The sequence below is a fragment of the Chiloscyllium plagiosum genome, unplaced genomic scaffold (genome assembly GCF_037043375.1).
Source record: "Chiloscyllium plagiosum isolate Xiang-an unplaced genomic scaffold, Cpla_swu_hap1 HiC_scaffold_36, whole genome shotgun sequence".
NCBI classification, from domain to species: Eukaryota; Metazoa; Chordata; class Chondrichthyes; order Orectolobiformes; family Hemiscylliidae; genus Chiloscyllium; species Chiloscyllium plagiosum.
The window spans coordinates 30,492,869-30,510,990 of record NW_028270174.1 but is presented as its reverse complement, the minus strand read 5'-3'; the positions used below and the strand labels follow the sequence as shown (position 1 = coordinate 30,510,990).

Here is an 18,122-nt window from a genome sequence, read left to right as displayed (position 1 = left end):
TAAGTGATAATCTCATGCCAAAGCGAACTATACACTGCTTTTGGCACTCACTGGCAGATGACTAGCAGCAGCCAGCTGGTGTAGTAGCTGGACTGAAGATCCCTCTGTAAGTAACTGCCCATTGTACAGTGTAATCATCTACCTGCAGATAAAACCAAAACAGTTCTCCGTGATCAAACTCCATGGTGAAGATCTCTGGACCTTTCCAATTCACTGAAATATTTACAGTATTTTTATTCCTTTGGTGTCAATTTCAAAATCAGAAGGTAACCACTTACAGTCATTGATAAGTTGAACCTTTCAGGGTTTGATCAATAGTTTGTGAGAAGCCATTAGTATTAGCTCATAATGTTACTTTAAAACAGTCTCTTTATAACAGCTTTCCAATTTGTAAGTGCTTCCTGAACAATAAATTATGCATTCCTATGGGGGTATCATCAATTCATCGATTAAAGCAGGAGTGAGATAAAATACTTGCTGAAATTGTGTGGATTGGTAAGGTGTGAGCATGAGGTAGAAGGAGCTCCCAACTCTCTACAGACTGTACAAAAGCTCTCTGTGTAACTGTACTGAACTTTGAGGCTGTTTTGGAGTTAATATTAGTTAATAATTCTCAATTTTATTTTACTCCTTATCATTATTACCACAATAATTCTGTGTTAGTATAGCACATCAGGTCACATATCTCAGAAAGTACTTCATGTACGTTGAACTATTTTACAGTGTAATGACTATAGTTAGGTCCTATACAGGTTAGAGGAATGATTTGATTCTTCCCCAGTCCTTCCAAACTTTACAACATCCTGTCAGTGGGTCACAACCAACATTTTATTTCCTTATTGCACATAGCTGTCGCAGGAGTGTGATGGAATACTTGTCATGTGCTTGGATGAGTGCAGCTCCAACAACATTCAAGAAGCTTGATACTATCCAGGAAAAAACAGTCTGCTTCATTGGCATCACATTCACAACATTCACTGCTCTACCACAGATCTCAGTATCAGCTGAGTGCATCATTGACAAAATGCACTGAGGAAATTCACCACACTTCATTAGATAACACCCTACAAACTCATGACAACTACCATCTGGACAAGGGCAGCAGATATATAGTAACACCACCTCTCCAAGTCACTCACCATCCTGACTTGGAAATACATCACCGTTCAGTCACTGTCATTGGGTCAAAGTTCAGGAATTTGCCTTCCTGATAGTGGTTAGACTGCAGCAGTTCAAGAATACAGCTCATCACCACCTTCCCAAGGCGAAATTAGTGCTGGGGAACAAATGTTGGCCAGTCAATGAAGTCCACATTCCCCAAATGAATAGCAAAACGTTATCTGATTTCGTTGTCTTTAGCTAAAAATAGCAACTTCAGTGCAGTTGGTTTCATTAATCTCGTTCTGGTCCCTTGGACTTGTCTCAATCTGTGGTCAAGTGATCACAGCGATCATTTTAGATTAGTATTTGTTCTTATTAAAAATAATGTTATTCCATGACAGTCTCAGATGTCAAAGTTCTTGGAAATTGGAAATTGAAAATCGATAACCCATGTTTACCATTATTATAACTTAACAGCTATGTTTTTCATATTTTCCTTAAGCAGCAGTATTATAATTATTTGGTCTCCCACTTCAAGCAGGGTTGCAATTCAGCCCCCACTGCTCATAATTGTTGTTAGGATTATGAGCACACTATAAATGTTAGACTGTAAAATCATAATGGATTAATCATAATTACTACCACTAACTGACCCCACCACTTAAGAAACCTCACCTGAATTGGTCCTGAGGGTAAACTAAATAGTATTCCTGTTTTTCCGGGATTCAGTGATGAATATGTCCTTCATAGGGATGATTCAAATTTAATTCTTGGTCTCAAACATAGAATCATCTTTCTGAGACACTGAGAGAGAATGGGGACAGGAAACAAGTAACTGACTGGATTCCAGTTCTGTCTTTGATCAACCGACCAATCTGAATGATCTTAATTGCAACTCGTTCTTCTCTACTTTATGTTTATTGAGTAGTGACTTTAATGAACTATGCATCTTAAGAGCCTGAAATAGCAGTAAATTGGAATATTTGCAGTTACTCTTACACTTTCAGAAAATGCACAGCCTCATATAGCTTTCACAGAATTATTAAACACAGAGGTGATTGTCAATACAAAGCAGCTTTAATCAAGATTGATAAGCCTAGTTAAATTACAAAATAATGAAAAATTAAAATCTATGCTACACAGGTACATTGCAATGACCATTTCCAACAAATGAGAGTCTAATCCTTGATATACAGTGAAATTGCAATGCAGATAGTTGAATGAGCACATTGGCATTGTGTATGTAGGAAACTTGCTCAAAGGTGCTAATTAGATACGTATGACTGGGTTGGTCTTGAGGCTTCAAAATCCTGCGTTGCATTTGGAACACACCCACGATGTAAACTCACTAAAATGGAATCAGTTCAGTAATGTAATTAACAAGGCTCCAAAATATGTAATAAATCTCTCTCTGTGTTCTCCACAGGTGAGAAGTTTGTCCTCATGCAGAGTTTCAGTTCGGTATGCCTTTATCACACATCAAACATAAAGAGGTTTTTGCTGAGTTTGAACTTGTCTACTTCCAGTTAATGTGTCACTAGCCAGTGTCCACTAAAGATGGTAAATCCTTGAAAGCCCTTGAAAGTGGATCTATTGCATGCATATTGCAGCATTTTGAATGACTTGTCTGACTTTCATATGTCATGTGAGTTTGCCTTGCAACATTATCATGACAATCTAGAAACAGTGTCCTCGTATTCATTAGTATTCGTTGAATTTATTAACTCCAACTCTCACAATTGAACTGCTTTAGTAACATCATGTATGCCCAAGTAAATAGAGTTGTCATGTAATCCCAGCTAAGTCTTACAAATGTCTTTATTGAGTTGCATGAGAAATTTGTGTTTGATTGTCACCCAACCTCTTGCCCCTTGCACTTTTCCAATAAATAGATGATACATGTGCTATTTTTCAATTGGCAGCTGCATGTAATAGTTTCCTTACATGTCTTCTGTTACGACACGGGGTAAACCCATCTACTAATTTAAATCAGACACATAGAAAAGACCACCTCGTGCTATAATCTGTTAAATTTTGAGTGGCAAAGAGCCATCCCAAATATCACTATTTAAAGAAAAGTTTAATGGTGTTATTCTTTAAGTCCAAGAGAGAACATTAGGCAACAACTGTTTAAAAGTCCTTTCTCTTAAATCTATCTTTTACTTCCCACTCTACAATACTGGTCCAATTTTTAAAAACCTGTTTAAGATTTGCAAAAAAAAGTCATGTTTCAAAACCAGCCAGCTGGGTCAGTTCTCCTTTGTAGATTTTCCTGGGTCATCTTTTCTTCGGTCTTCTGCTGCACAACTTTTCTTATGGACAGGACAGCTATTCTGGTAGCAGTCTGTTGGTACTTGGCTGCTCTTTGCTGTTCTAGCCAATGGTTCAAAATACCTGATCTTATATACCCCAAAATATTGGACTGTCTCATTGGTTTGAAGTCATCAAAACATTAAAATTCAAATTCAATTGGATTTTGGTATTTTGGGGCATAATTTAAACTGGCTGATTTTGAATTTGTTGTGTACCATGGCAACGCAGCTCCAGCTTTCTTTGTTTTTAAATTGTTCAGCACACTCTGTGCTTTTAGTGAGTCCTTGCTAGCTTTCATTCTCTCTTAAAGGTACAGTACACACCTACATCTTCATAACACTTCACAGGCCCAAGCCTGCAGTCAAATCCACCTTTAAATGGAGCAGTTGAATTTTCCTTGATGTCTTGGTTGAGAAATCGGCTACGGAGCTCTCTTTAACTATCTGCTACAAACCTACTTTCACTCATCACTATATGTGTTGGATCTGAGTCATTTGTTCACCATGTTGCTGAAATGGGGTGCATAAAAGCCATCCTGCTGGACAATGGATACTCTGATTAGATTACTTCTTGCTGTATATTGTGCAGTTCTGAATGAATATAAGGCTGTAAACTTTGGTCCTGACAAATATCCAGTTTACTTCAAATTAACCTAAAAAAAGCAAGGTCTCCCAAAAGTGTGAACTACATTTGGAGAACTGTTTAACACTGCTCCTATGCAGTCACAGCATAAATGGCATTCACCACTGACAGGATGCGACCTATCACACAAACAGGTAATATGACATATGAATTTCAGTGTCAGTATGATGTTCGATATGTCAGCCATACATTACAAAGATTGGGGTGGATCATATCAAAAGCATTTCGCTTTGACTGTTCATAACAGCAATGAACTCATCATATGCAACAGACCATGATTGCAAATCTCAAAACAGTGTCCAACTTTGGATGTGGTTTTGCCATTGGACAACATTTGTTACATGATCCTGAGTGTGTGAAGAATTATACTGACAACGAATTTAGGATTATCAGTTGGTCCTGCAGTTCAGCACGTTTAAGTGAATTGGAAGCTACGTATATTAATTCACACAGCCCCGTTCTTTGTAGGCAGAAGGAGAATGTACACACTTTTATGACCACAGATCATAATTCTGGGTCACTATAAACATTTCAAACTTTTTCATTCTGGCATGTATATTTTAAGTAAGACTGCTACAGTGTCTGTGGACATAAATTCAATAATTGCCTGGGAACAGAAACCTGGAATGTTATACCTGATGTCACAGAAACTTCAAACAAATGTACTTCAAAGGAGAACAATGCATTAATGAATGAACTGCAATCTCCTGGAAGTTATTTTTAATTATTTCATGGGACGTGGGGCTTTGCAAGTTGGCCCAGCATTTGTTACTCACCCCTAATTGCCCTAGTTGATGGTCAGCTGCCTCCTTGAATGCAGTCCATGTACATTAAGAAAATCCATAATGCCTTTAGGAAAGAAGTTCTAGGATTTTGACCCAAGGCCATTGAAGGGACAGCAATATTTTTCAATCAGAATAGTGTGTAGCTTGGAGTGGAATTTGTCAGAGATGTTGTTTCCATCTCCTTGCTGCACCCTGTCCTTCTAGATGGCAGTAATCATGGGTTTGGAAGGTATTGACTAAGAAGCCTTGATGAATTTCTGCAGAGCACCTTGTAAGTGGTACATACTGCTGATAGTGAGCAGTGATCGAGGAATTGCATATTTGTGGATGCAATGTCAATTAGGCAGACCATATGGTCCCAGAAGGTTTCAAGCTATTTGAGTGTTGTTAAAGTTACATTCACCCAAGCAGATGAGAAGTACTTCATCACACTGTTCACTTGTAGATATTGAGTTACTTGCTGCAAGTATCCTTCTGACCTATTTGTGTAGCCACTTATATTTCTAGTCAAGTTTAGCTTCTGATCAACGGTAACATCCAGAATATTGAAAGGAGGATATTCAGGAAAGGTTAAGTGATTAAATGTCAAGGGGCGATGGCTAGATTCTCTCCATTTGATGATACCATTGCCTGGCACTTGCCCCTTCTCAGCTTCAAACTGGGTACTATTCAGATCTTGCTATATTTGGACATGGACTGCTGAAATATCTAAGGAGTCATGAATGGTACTGAACATTGTGCAGTCATCATCAAGGATCCTTACTTCTAACTTTACAATGGAGAGAAAATCATTGATGAAGCAGCTGAGGATGTTTGGGCCTAAGTCACTACCCTGACAAACTCCTGCAGAGATGTCTTGGAGCTGAAATGACTGACCTCCAACAACCAAACCATCTTCCTTTGTACTAGGCACGACTCCAACCAGTGGTATGATTTTTTGCCTGATTCCCTTTGACTCTAGTTTTGCTAGGGTGCCTTGATGCCACATTTAGCCAAAAGTAGTCTTGATGTCAAGAGCAGTCTCTCTTACCTGATGTCTGGAAATCAGCTCTTTTGTCTATGTTTGAACCAAGGCTGTAACAAGCTCAGGAGCTGAGAAAACCTCTTGGAACCCAAAATGAGTGTACATGTTATTGTTAAAACAACTACTGCTTGATAGCACTAGTAACGATACTTACTATTACTTTCCTGATGATCATGAGTTGTCCCAAACTGTACATATAATGGGAAAAAGGTCAGCTGTCTAGGAAGCGATACAGTTTGGGTCTTCCCCTTTTAAGAATACACCAAGAAAATGGGTTCAAAGCAGTTCAACGCTGGCCTGTATGCACTAGTGGAAGATGGTGTGCTAGTGAACTGAGAACTGATGTGTGCCTGTGGGCTATGTTGCTCGCGTACCAGCTTGAGTACAAAAACTAGTGTGCTGTGAAAGTCACGACTAAAGAACCATCTACTAGTCACCCCTACATTGCTTTGAGTGACAGTAACCAACTAGCTAGCAAGCAGATCGTACAGAAATGGGACAAAAGGATTTCAATGAACCTGCAAAACCAAGAATCAGGATTTGCTTCATGAACAAAGTGACTAATCGGTCTGCTGTTACAGGTCATAGAAATGCGCTTTTGCAATTGCTAGCCTGTATAACTCCAGTTAGATTGATAAGGTCACAATGCAGAAATGTTATGCTAATTATTCTATTGTTGCAGGATTGACACTTTGCTGTGCACAGCCAGTTTGACAGCAGGAAAACTGTGTTATACTTCAAATGAAAACAAATTTTATGTGTGCATTTCACATACCTTCACAATTTCTTTTCATCTCTTCCATTTTGACTGAGTATCCACATGCCCAAATTCTGTGTATTTAGTTCCCATTTTACAATGTCTTTGTCAATAAAAGGCAAAAGCAGCTCAAAAGCAATTAATATCTATACTAACCCAAATGCTGCAGCGTTACACATTCTCTCAAGATCTATTAAGAAGGCAAAAAAAGTCTCTCAGAAGCCTGCCAAGAGACTAATAATGTAGCCATGATGCAATAATAATAGCTGGCCATATGATCCTTCTGTGAAGAAATGAGATGCTTTTATTCCCTGTGCCCATTAAAGTATCTTCAGTTCCTCATGATAATTGTGGGGTTCTAAAGTTCAAAGTGTTTCAGGTTGCTCAGTTACAATCTTTATTCAATGGGGTTTTTGGCAAACAGACAAAAGAAAAATTTATAACATCAGCTCTGACAACTTCTTTTAGCATCCTTATTCTTAGTTCATATAAAAACCACAAACGTATTTATGAAGCGTAATACTTCTACTTATTATTTATTACCAGAATGTAAGCTGACAAATGTTTGCACTTTTTCTGCAGCATTTGAAGATTTTCCAGTAATCATCTCTTTTACCATTTAACAAGTATTTGAGATAATACTCAAAATAAATAAACTAAACGTTTAACAAGAAAATGCAGGTTGATTTTAAATGCTTGCAATGAGTGCTGTAGTTTAAGCATAGCTCGATTAAGACACTTCAATCAGCTATAACATATCTCAGCATATGATTTGAATAATTCAATTTTAATTTTAGTAACAATATCATCTTTAACATCATCAATTATTGTAAATGCAGTAAATCAAAACATTTGTCAAACTAAGTGGGTGAATATTGGCAAAACTGTAAAGAAAGAAAATGTCATACAAAGATAAATTTGGTATTGTCAATACTCCACAATAAGATAAAAGAGCAGCTTGATCATATGGGGTGGGGTGGGGAGGAGAGGGGAGGGTAATCTGCTTGAATTTCCCTCTCCATTTCTACAATACCTTGTCCACTTACACATTTATTGCCTCCAATAAAGTACTGATTATGAACACTGAATTAATTAGCTTCCCTAAAACAATTGCCTAGACATGTCCTGTGTCCAGTTCCCCTTGAACCTTTTTTATTGATGGCCTGCTTAACAATAAGAGAATTTCACTTCGCAGTATGTGCTGATAAAATGGTTCATTCCAGTTAAGTTACAGTGAATCGTCACTCCTATTCGTGATTTCAGCATGTTGTTGTATCCACACCTGAAGCAGATGAACTCTTAAATTCTATACTCTTACTTTGGTCTTTATTATTTAAATAACATTTATCCAGTTTACTCTATATGTACTGTGGACAGGCATTGACTGTGCAAACAGCACAATTGAATAAGTCTGTTACAATTGAATAAGTCTGGGCTGAAGTTTCCCGTATTAGCACAATTCCCTCTCCTTGATCATTATCATCATCTTTTCCTTTTTAACCCAATGTCTTGCTTAATTTCATAAACCCTGTTATTTCTTTTAGAACATTTAATTGCATTAAAGGAAATCCCAAAGTCTTCTATGTGACTATCAATAGTGAAAGAGTGGTGAAAAGAGGGGTAAAGCTGATTAGGGGACAAAAGGGTATTTAAACAAAGAGCCTTTACCTGCAAGGGCACATGCTGCTGAGACAATAGTAGTTGAGGAACAAGCTCAGTCACTAGAAGAATTTAAAATTGATGAAGAGAATGTATTGACTTAAAGTTGAAAAGAACCAGGACTAGATGAAGTACGACCAAGAATAATGAAGGAAGTAAGAGTGAATTTGTAGAGGCTGTGCAAATTATCTTTCAATCTTCCATGAATTTAGGATGGTGCCAGAATTGCAAAAAGGTTGTAAAGATTGATTTGTCAGTTACATATCAGTCATTCTATCTGAAGTGGTGGGAAAACTTCCTGAAACAGTTATTCAGGATAGAATTAATAGTCAATGGAAACATGTGGATTAATTTGATAATCAATGGAAGAGTCAGCATAGATTTGCTAATGGAAAATCACATCTAATTAACTTGCAGAAGTTCTTTCAAGAGGTGACTGAGAGATTGATGAGAGGAAGACTATTTTTGTGATATACATGGACTTCCAAAAGGCACTTGATACAGTACCATATAACAGATTTGTGAGGAAATTAATAGGTCATAGAATAAATGAGAGCGTAGCAATATGAAAATAAAATTGGCTGAAGGATAGGAAATAGAGAGTAATAGTGTAAAACCAAAACAGGAATTGCTGGAGAGTAATAATTAAAAGGTAATTGTTAGGCTGGAAGAAGCCTATGGAATTTCCAAGGAATTCCACCAGGGTCATTATTGGGACTATTGCTTTACCAGGTAAATATAAGTGATATAGATCTTGGTGTGCAGGGGACAATTTCAAAGCATGCCAACAATACCAAACTTGATTCTGGATTAGAGGTGCTGGAAAAGCACAGCAGTTCAGGCAGCATCCGAGGAGCAGTAAATTCGACGTTTCAGGCAAAAGCCCTTCATCAGGAATGCAGGCAGAGTGCCTGAAGGGTGGAAAGATAAATGAGAGGAGGGTGGGAGTGGGGAGAAAGTAGCATAGAGTACAATAGGTGAGTGGGGGAAGGGATGAAGGTGATAGGTCAGGGAGGAGGGTGGAGTGGACAGGTGGAAAAGAAGATAGGCAGGTAGGACAAGTCATGGGGACAGTGCTGAGCTGGAAGTTTGGAACTGGGGTGAGGTGCGGGAAGGGGAAATGAAGAAACTGTTGAAGTCCACATTGATGCCCTGGGGTTGAAATACCAAACTTGAGACAATTGTACATTATGAGGACAGCATGGAACTTCAGAAGTACATTGACAAGTTGGTGAAGGGAGAGGATAAGTGGCAGATGAAGTTTAATGTGAAGAAGTATGAGGTGATACACCTTGGTATAAAGAACATGGAGAGACTGTATAAAATAAAAGGTACCATTCTAAAGGGTATGCAGGAACATCTAGACCTGGGTGTATATTTGCATAAATTATAACCAATATACACAGCTGTCAATAAAGCACTCCATATTCTAGGGTTCATAAGTAGGGGCATAGAATACAACAGCAGGGAATTTATAACAGATGCTGGTTAGACCTCAGCTGGAGCATCATGTAAAGTTCTGGTCATCACAATCTAGAAAGCTATGAATGCATCGGAAAGAGTGCAAAACAGATTTATAAGAATGGTTCTGGGGATGTGACCCATCAGTTATCAGGATAGATTAAAGAAGTTGGTATTGTTTTTTTAGAGAGACAAAGATTAAGAGAAGATTTGTTAGAAGTTTTTAAAATCACGAGAAGTCTGGATAGTCAGAAACTGTTTCCACTCATAAATGGATTGAGACTAAAAGGCAGAATTTTATACTGTCTTGCCAGAAGTGAATGTGAGATGAGGTAAAACGTTTTCACTTGACGATGAATACATGCATTAATTGGATGTATAGTGGAGGTAGGTTCAATTGAGACATTCAAGACGGTTTTGGCTGATCGTTTCTATATAAGGAATGTGTAGGGTTATGGGGGAAAGGCAAGATGTTGTCACTAAGTTAAAATGCTTTGGGAGCCTGTGCATACATAATAGGCTGAATGTAAAAGTGTAGCACTGGAAAAGCACAGCCGATCAGGCAGCATCCGAGGAGCAGGAGAGTCGACAAATCAAGCATAAGCTCTCCATCAGGAATGCTGAGGAGCTTATGCTTGAAACGTCGGCTCTCCTGCTCCTCAGATACTGCCTTCCTGGCTGTGCTTTTCCAGCACCACACTTTTAGAATTTGATCTCCAGCATCTGCAGTCCTTGCGCTCTCCTCCATAATAGGTTGAATAGCCTCCTTTTGCATCATTAAAATTCTGTGATGGTATTTTGAGTCATGTCTAAAGCACCTGCTGACTATACCCAGATATTCTTGGATTTATTCCTTTATTATAGGTTTCCAATTCCTAGTAACATCGTCAGGGGTCTTCACTCCTGTTGGTTATGATTCTCCTTTGCATTTTCTGCCTGTACCTTGGTCTCTATTGAAATTGTGATTATTTATGTTGAATACTGTTGAATATCCTGTTTGAACCAGAAAGATTGCTGAGACTGAATGTTTCCCCAGAAATTTTTTAAAGCTTTTGATATCTGAAAATTTAACTACATTTCATACTAGGAGTCTATCCATGTTCAACAGCTCAGCACAGTTTACTAATTTAAATCAATTATTGAGTTGAAACTGTACAAATAGATTATCTTCAATCTTGAATGTAGTTTATTAAATTCCATTGTAAAGTATTCGATGGAAAAACTGCCTACCTTTCTAACTTAATTAAAGTTCAACAAAGGCTCATAAAAATTTAACAAATCATCTTTCTTGTATGTTTTTTTACAAATGTTTGTGGACTGTCCAGACTTTCCTTGATGATCTAAAATTTGAATTTAGGTTGTTGTCAGAAGCAACATGTATATGTAGATTTTTATTAACCACAAAATGGTTTTTCAATTTAAAATAACATAACAAAATGGCTTTAGATTTTTCTTTGACACTTTGAACTTGAACTGATGCTTTGCTGAGTTGGTTGTATTTAGAGATAAGAGAAAAACAATGGAGTTTTCATAATATGAATCATAAGACAGTGATTTGGTATTTGAGCTAACCTTGAACTAGCAAGCATGGAATGATTTTGTGCATCAAACAATCTGTTTCTCAGGAAATATCATTGGATTAGCCTGCTGTCAATCATGTCACCATATTACAGATGATTGGACTTTTCTTGTAATTAAGAACCCTTTCCCAGGAAATATCATTGGATTAAACTGCTGTAAATCATGTCACCTTATTACATTTGATTGGTCTTTTTTGTAATTAAGGCTGTGCTGGTTCTTAAAAAAGTTATAAATAATATGTAATTTTCTAACGTAATTGCACAATTTTGCCAAATCATTTTTCTTGTTTTTTTTCACAAATGTTTGTGGACTATTGAAACCTTCCTCATTGACCAATTCTTGAGCAAGTAGCTCTAAGCATACCTGATCCCACATCTAGTAGGAAGCAAACCTGCTGAGGTTAAAGCTTATTTTTCCTTTGGTAAAAATGTAACCCATGTCCATAAAAGTGTTTAATTTTTCTATTAATCATAAGGTTCAGCTTCACAGAACATCCATGCGAAACTGTATCCCAACATTTCACACCTGGCTTCAGCTATTCTTCTCAAAAGTAACAACCTTCTGAATGTAATGAACTTATAATTTTCCTGTCTTCACCTCTTCAAAACCATGTCTGACAAAGAACCAAAAGAACTGTGGATGCTGTAAATCAGGAACAAAAACAGAAGTTGCTGGAAAAGCTCAGCAGGTCTGGCAGCATCTGTGAAGGAAAATCTGAGTTAACGTTTCAGGTCCGGTGACCCTTCCTTAAGACCTGCTGACCTTTTCCAGCAACTTTTGTATTTTGGTTTCTGTTTCACCGACTAATTTGAATCTGATTTGACATTGGTAGCAGAGATGGTTTTGAGTCAAATCATAGATGGTCAAATCAGATCTGGATCAGTCAGTGAGACAGAAACCAAGGCAGCTTGCTTTGGCAAAAGAGCTTTTTTAGTTATAGAGTCTTTTAATCAACCTACTTAGACATTACTACACACCTCTGGAGGAACTCGAACTTGAACCTGGGTCTACTGGCTCAGATGGTAGGCACATTACTGCAGCGCTACAAGATCCCTTCATTATACAGTCTGGCAGTTCCTCCACACATTAGTTCCATCTATTCCCTATTTATTGCTACCCAATATTTCATTAATCAAATAATCCCAATCACCTAAAGTACTGTGTGTATTCACAATAACCAAAGGTACCTTGAAGGCAATCTTAAAAAGTTCTCACACTGTTTTTTAACCTTTTTCATGTTCATATCTCATTTATTAGACTATCCAATTTATTTCTGTTCAAGTTAAAATTAAGATATTTGATTGTGAGCAAAGTTCCGAACATTGTTTATTTTATTTAAGAGCTACACATATTTATTTTACATTTAAAGGATGCAGCTGAAAAGTTCTGTTCCTCCTCATCAAAGTGTAATATCAAGCCAACTATGTCTGCCAGTTCCATTTTAATTTAAGCAGGTTTAAAATTGATGTCCTCCTTCATTCCACATTTGTGCTCTGTCATCAGTTTTGTTTCTTTAGGATTCCAGATTGCATTATCTGTAGACAAGAGGAACTTTATATGTAATTGCTAGGCAAAGTCAATTTGTTTCTGTTTCCCTAGCTTTTAAAAAAATACATCAGTCTTTACTCAAATATGGGAAACAATTAAGCACTATAATACAAGACAAATTGTCAATTTATTTGTATTTTGTCAACTGATATTCTATGAGACTCCATGTTATTTTGCTTCAGAAGTAAGGAGGCAGTACTGCCAAAGGTTGATTAAATTACATAATATGGCAGCAGAGGATTACAGAAGTCAATAAATTAATCTCAAAGAGTTTGATGACCAACAAATAATTTGAACTTTGGTTCTGCCTGTTATGAGTCATTTTGATTGATCCTTGTAATTCAGATGGTATCATGAATGATGAAATAATAGTTCAAATAAAATATACCCTTTGGCTAAATTTTAAAAGGAAATACAGCCTTAACTGTGTTCCTACAGCCTTAATTGTGTTCCAAAAAGTGCAAATGCTGAAAATTCAATATATAAAGAAATATTGGATATGTTAGAAATACTCAGGAGGTCAGCCAGTATCAGTGGAGTGAGAAACAAAATTAAACTTTGGGTTGATAACTCTGTACATCTCTCTGTAGATGTTGACTGGCCTGCTCACCAATTCCAACATTTTCTGTTTCTATTCTCTATATGAAAGCAAGATCTTTTCCAGAATATAAACAATGGACTTTTAGTTGCAACTTTTAAAAATCATTGACAACTATTCAAATTTTGTAATGGTACAGCATAGTAGTCAATCATTTATGTGTACACATATAAAACACTATCCAAATTAACAAATCAGCATTGTAAAAGGATTACCACAAATATTTAAGTGCCAAACTCTGCTAAAAGCCATAAACTACCAAGTGTACTCTTGAACTGAAATAGCTTTAGATGACAGAGAGTACATGGACCAGTGTATATAATCAATATTCAGTCCTGGTTTTTAAAATCATATATTTGCTCCCTTTACCTATATATTTTATCACAAATTTTGTTCATACTCTTAATTGAAGCCACAGGATCCTGCCCGAAACATCAACTCTCCTCCTCCTCAGATCCTGCCTGACCTGCTGTGCTTTTCCCAGTGCCACACTTTATTGACTCTGACTCTCCAGCATCTGCAGTCCTCACTATCTCCTAATCACCTATGGTTTACCAACTGCAATTGAGTTCTCTAATTTTGGTGACACTGCAGTATCTCCACGGATTGTGTAATTACAGTGTTTCATGTTGACAAAATACAATTTCAATGTTTGTATTTTCCTTAGGTGAGGGCTGAGGCTAGGGAGGAGAGTCCTTCATGGTAGCCTCAGCATGGACTTTACAACTCTACAACTGAAACTGAAAATAAGGATTGTCAGGACCTTTATTAGAACATAGAACATTACAGCGCAGTACAGGCCCTTCGGCCCTCGATGTTGCGCCGCCCTGTCTTACTAATCTGAAGCCCATCCATCTACACTATTCCATTTACATCCATATGCCTGTCCAATGAAGACTTAAATGAACTTAAACTTGGCGAATCTACTACCATTGCAGGCAATGTATTCCATATCCTTACTACTCTCTGAGTAAAGAAACTACCTCTGACATCTGTCTTATACCTATCTCCCCTCACTTTGAAGCTGTGTCCCCTCGTGTTTGCCTTCCCCATGCTTGGAAAAAGGCTCTCCCTGTCCACCCTATCTGACTCTCTGATTATCTTGTACATCTCTATTAAGTCACCTCTCAACCTTCTTCTCTCTAGCGAGAACAGCCTCAAGGCCCTCAGCCTTTCCTCGTAAGACATTCCCTCCATACCAGGCAACATTCTAGTAAATCTCCTCTGCATCCCCTCCAAAGCTTCAGCATCCTTCTTATAATGCAGTGACCAGAACTGTACGCAATACTCCAAGTGCGGCCGCACCAGAGCTTTGTACAGCTGCAGCATAAGCTCCTGGTTCCGGAACTCAATCCCTCTATTAATAAAGGCCAAAACACTGTATGCCTTCTTAACAACCCTGTCAATCTAGGTGGCAACTTTCAGGGATCTGTGTACATGGACACCGAGATCCCTCTGCTCATCCGCACTCCCTAGAATCCTACCATTAGCCCAGTTCTCTGCATTCCGATTACTCCGTCCAAAGTGTATCACCTCACACTGTTCCACATTAAATTCCATTTGCCACCTCTCAGCCCAGCTCTGCATCCTATCTATGTCTCTCTGCAACCTACTACATCCTTCATCACTATCCACAACTCCACCTATCTTAGTGTCGTCCGCAAATTTGCTAACCCACCCTTCTTGTTTAATATTTATTTTCCTTTTTTTTGTCAGGTCCTTTTGCCTCCCAGGGCAGTAGGGGCAGTGTTTGTGTTGTACTGTTAATGAAGTTCTGTGTCAGGATGTCTGCCTGTCTCTTGCCTCTTTGTTTTTCACCCTCACCATCTCCCTGGCTCTGACCATCTCCCATGGCTAGAAATCACAGATTTTTCTAGAACCTGCCCAACATTCAATAGGGTTGTGGCTGAGTGAACATTCCTCATCTTCACTTTCCTGCCCTTTCCCTGTAAGTCTTGTTCCCCTACTGATCAAGAATCATTCTATTAGGGCCTTAAATGTACACAAGGCCTCTGACCCCACAGCTCTCTGTGGCAAGGAGTTCCAAAGGCTCACACCACTCAGAGAAATTCCTCCACATTTTCAGCTTTAAATTGGCATTCCTTTATTCTGAGACAATGCCCTCTGGTCCCCTGATGCGGGGAAACATCTTCTCAGCATTTACCCTGTCAAGCCCCTTAAGAATGTTTCAATGAGATCACCTCTCATTCTTCTAAACTCCAGTGAGTTCCAAAATATTTAACCTTTGCTCTTAAGGCAATTCCTCCACAGCAGGAATTATCCTGATTTCACTTCGAAATTGTCCAATACCAATTTGAAACATTAAGCCATCCTTTTCAAAATTCCTCACACAAGGACAGTTTCTGAAATTTATGAGAACTGGACAATTTCATTCTGCAGCGATGATGTGGGTATGATCTCAATATGATCACATTAGTTGGCCACATTTGATCACATAATATAGTGAGTGGGTAGAGCTCAATCCCATTTTCAATTGAGCCATTAATGGCTTGCTAATATTAACAGCCTAATCAACTGAAACAATACATCAAGCTCAGCATGTGAAACACGCCAGGTGAAAACATCAGTTTCTTTCACATTTGACTTTAAAGGCAGATATAAAGGATATTGGCCCTGCACCTAACTTCAGCAGGATACACTGTGGATAGCCTAGAATCTTGGACATTATCTGAAGTCTTATGAATTATATTATCTGTAAACTGATAGCACCTGATAATATCTCATCATTGCAACATTATGCCCTATGGTATATGAGCTTTATTATTTCTGTTGGCAATATATCAACTAGTGAGCAAGAGAATAAGATAAAGGCGAGATAGGAGGCCAGATTAACATCGTTACAGTCACAAAACGCCAGGTTATAGTTCAACAATTTTATTTGGTAGCACTAGCTTTCGGAGCACTGCTCCTTCATTAACATTAGTATGGTCAAAGCAAGTGCATGCAGGAGCTCAATCTGTGGAATAAAGGTTGCATTAGCCAGAGAGGTAAAGATGGAACTGTACCCAGACAATTGAGTGTGTAGGGTAGACATGCAGATGAATAAGCGATGCAACCTTGAGGAGACCTCAGTTTTCCAATGCGAGTGTGTGTGTGTGTGTGTGTGTGTGTGTGAGAGACAGTGAGTGTAGTTGTGTTTAGGATTGGTGTGGGAATGGGTGAGTGTGTTTGTGTGCGTGGGTGATAGTGTGTGTGTGTTTTTAGTGTGGGTGGCTGGTGAAGGAAGCATTCAATGTTGGCTACACTGAAAGTCACAGTGGTTTTGAAATTTTTGACTCCATCTCATCCCAAGCAGCATATAGGTCCTGAGTGGCATTACCCAGCCTGCCATGCACCATTGTCCAAAAGTCTTTATATTGTCAAGTTCAAACATACAGGGCAATTCATAATCTTCCCCACTGACTGCAATAGACAGACACAAAGACCCAGAGGCTTTGCTGCCATAGTGGGATTTCACAGGATGTGAGGCACAACTGATTATTCTCATGTAGCTATAAAGTACAGCGGGCTAGCCAAGGTGTTCAATGAAAAGACAGCTCCCATTCAATCAACATATAATTAGTCTTCAACCTGGATGGAAGGAGCAGCCATGATTTCTATTTTCTCAGGAACTGCTAGGTGCCAGCGATGTTTATATGACCAGATGCATTTGAAGGATGATGACTGAGTAACCAGGAGTACTCATTGAAACAGTGGCTGCAGACACCTGTCCAAATTCCAAGACTGATCCCAGTGCCAAAATAATTAAAAGGAGTTGGTGGTATAAGGATTATCTAATTGGAGCAGTAGTCCAGAGTGGCAGGCTAATGTTCTATAGACAGTGGCTTGAATCTACCATGGCAGATGGAGAAATTTAAATTCAATAAAGTTTTGAAGTAAAAGCTAGAGGCTGGTCAGCACAACTTGAAGAAATCTCATTGACTGAAAACCCACATAGCAGCCATTAAATGGCCAATTGGTTTCTTAAAGCTGCTGAAAGTCGATAATCCACACATCTACAACTCAGAAACTCCCATCCATTGCAACAGACCACAAAATTCAACTTTTCTGTACCTTTCATACTAAATTCATTTATCATTTTGAGACCTAAATAAATTACCCTCAACATTCTAAAGTCAAGACAATACAAACAAAATGTGTGGAACCTCCATAATTGGATCCCATGAACTCTGATATAATTTTAATGAATCTTTTCTGTATCCTGTCCAAAATGAGTTGACGGAATCTGTTGCCTTACTCCATGGCAGTTTTCATGGTGTCAGGTATTTAGCTGAGCAGAAGCCAGTTAATACCCATCCCAATTAATACTCACTAAAAGGTCTCATCCAGATACCACTGGTGTTAGCCCAGCAGCAGATGAGATACTTGCCATGAGGGGACCACAACAAGCCACCTTCCTATGTTTGTTTGCAGGTTTGTGTAACAACACCTCATTCAAAAGCACTCAGTGCCAAATCGAGGAAAGTCAACTACTGGCATTGTTGCTAACACCTTCCTCCACAATCCCCTTTCTGCCATCACTTGTATGTCCTTGATCTGAGGCCTTGTGTGGTGTAGAACCCCACTTGCATTGGCCTCATTGATTTCTACAGAAGCATCGAAGTACTGATTAGCCAGCAGCTCTCAGCAGGC

At 38.4% G+C, this 18,122-nt stretch overlaps 1 protein-coding gene across 4 annotated transcripts in view; it reads left to right on the top strand.

The window, feature by feature from the left end:
• The window catches only part of LOC122539369 (alpha-1,3-mannosyl-glycoprotein 4-beta-N-acetylglucosaminyltransferase B-like), a 251,205-nt gene that overhangs the window by 185,195 nt on the left and 47,888 nt on the right, over positions 1-18,122 (top strand). The window lies entirely within an intron of this gene.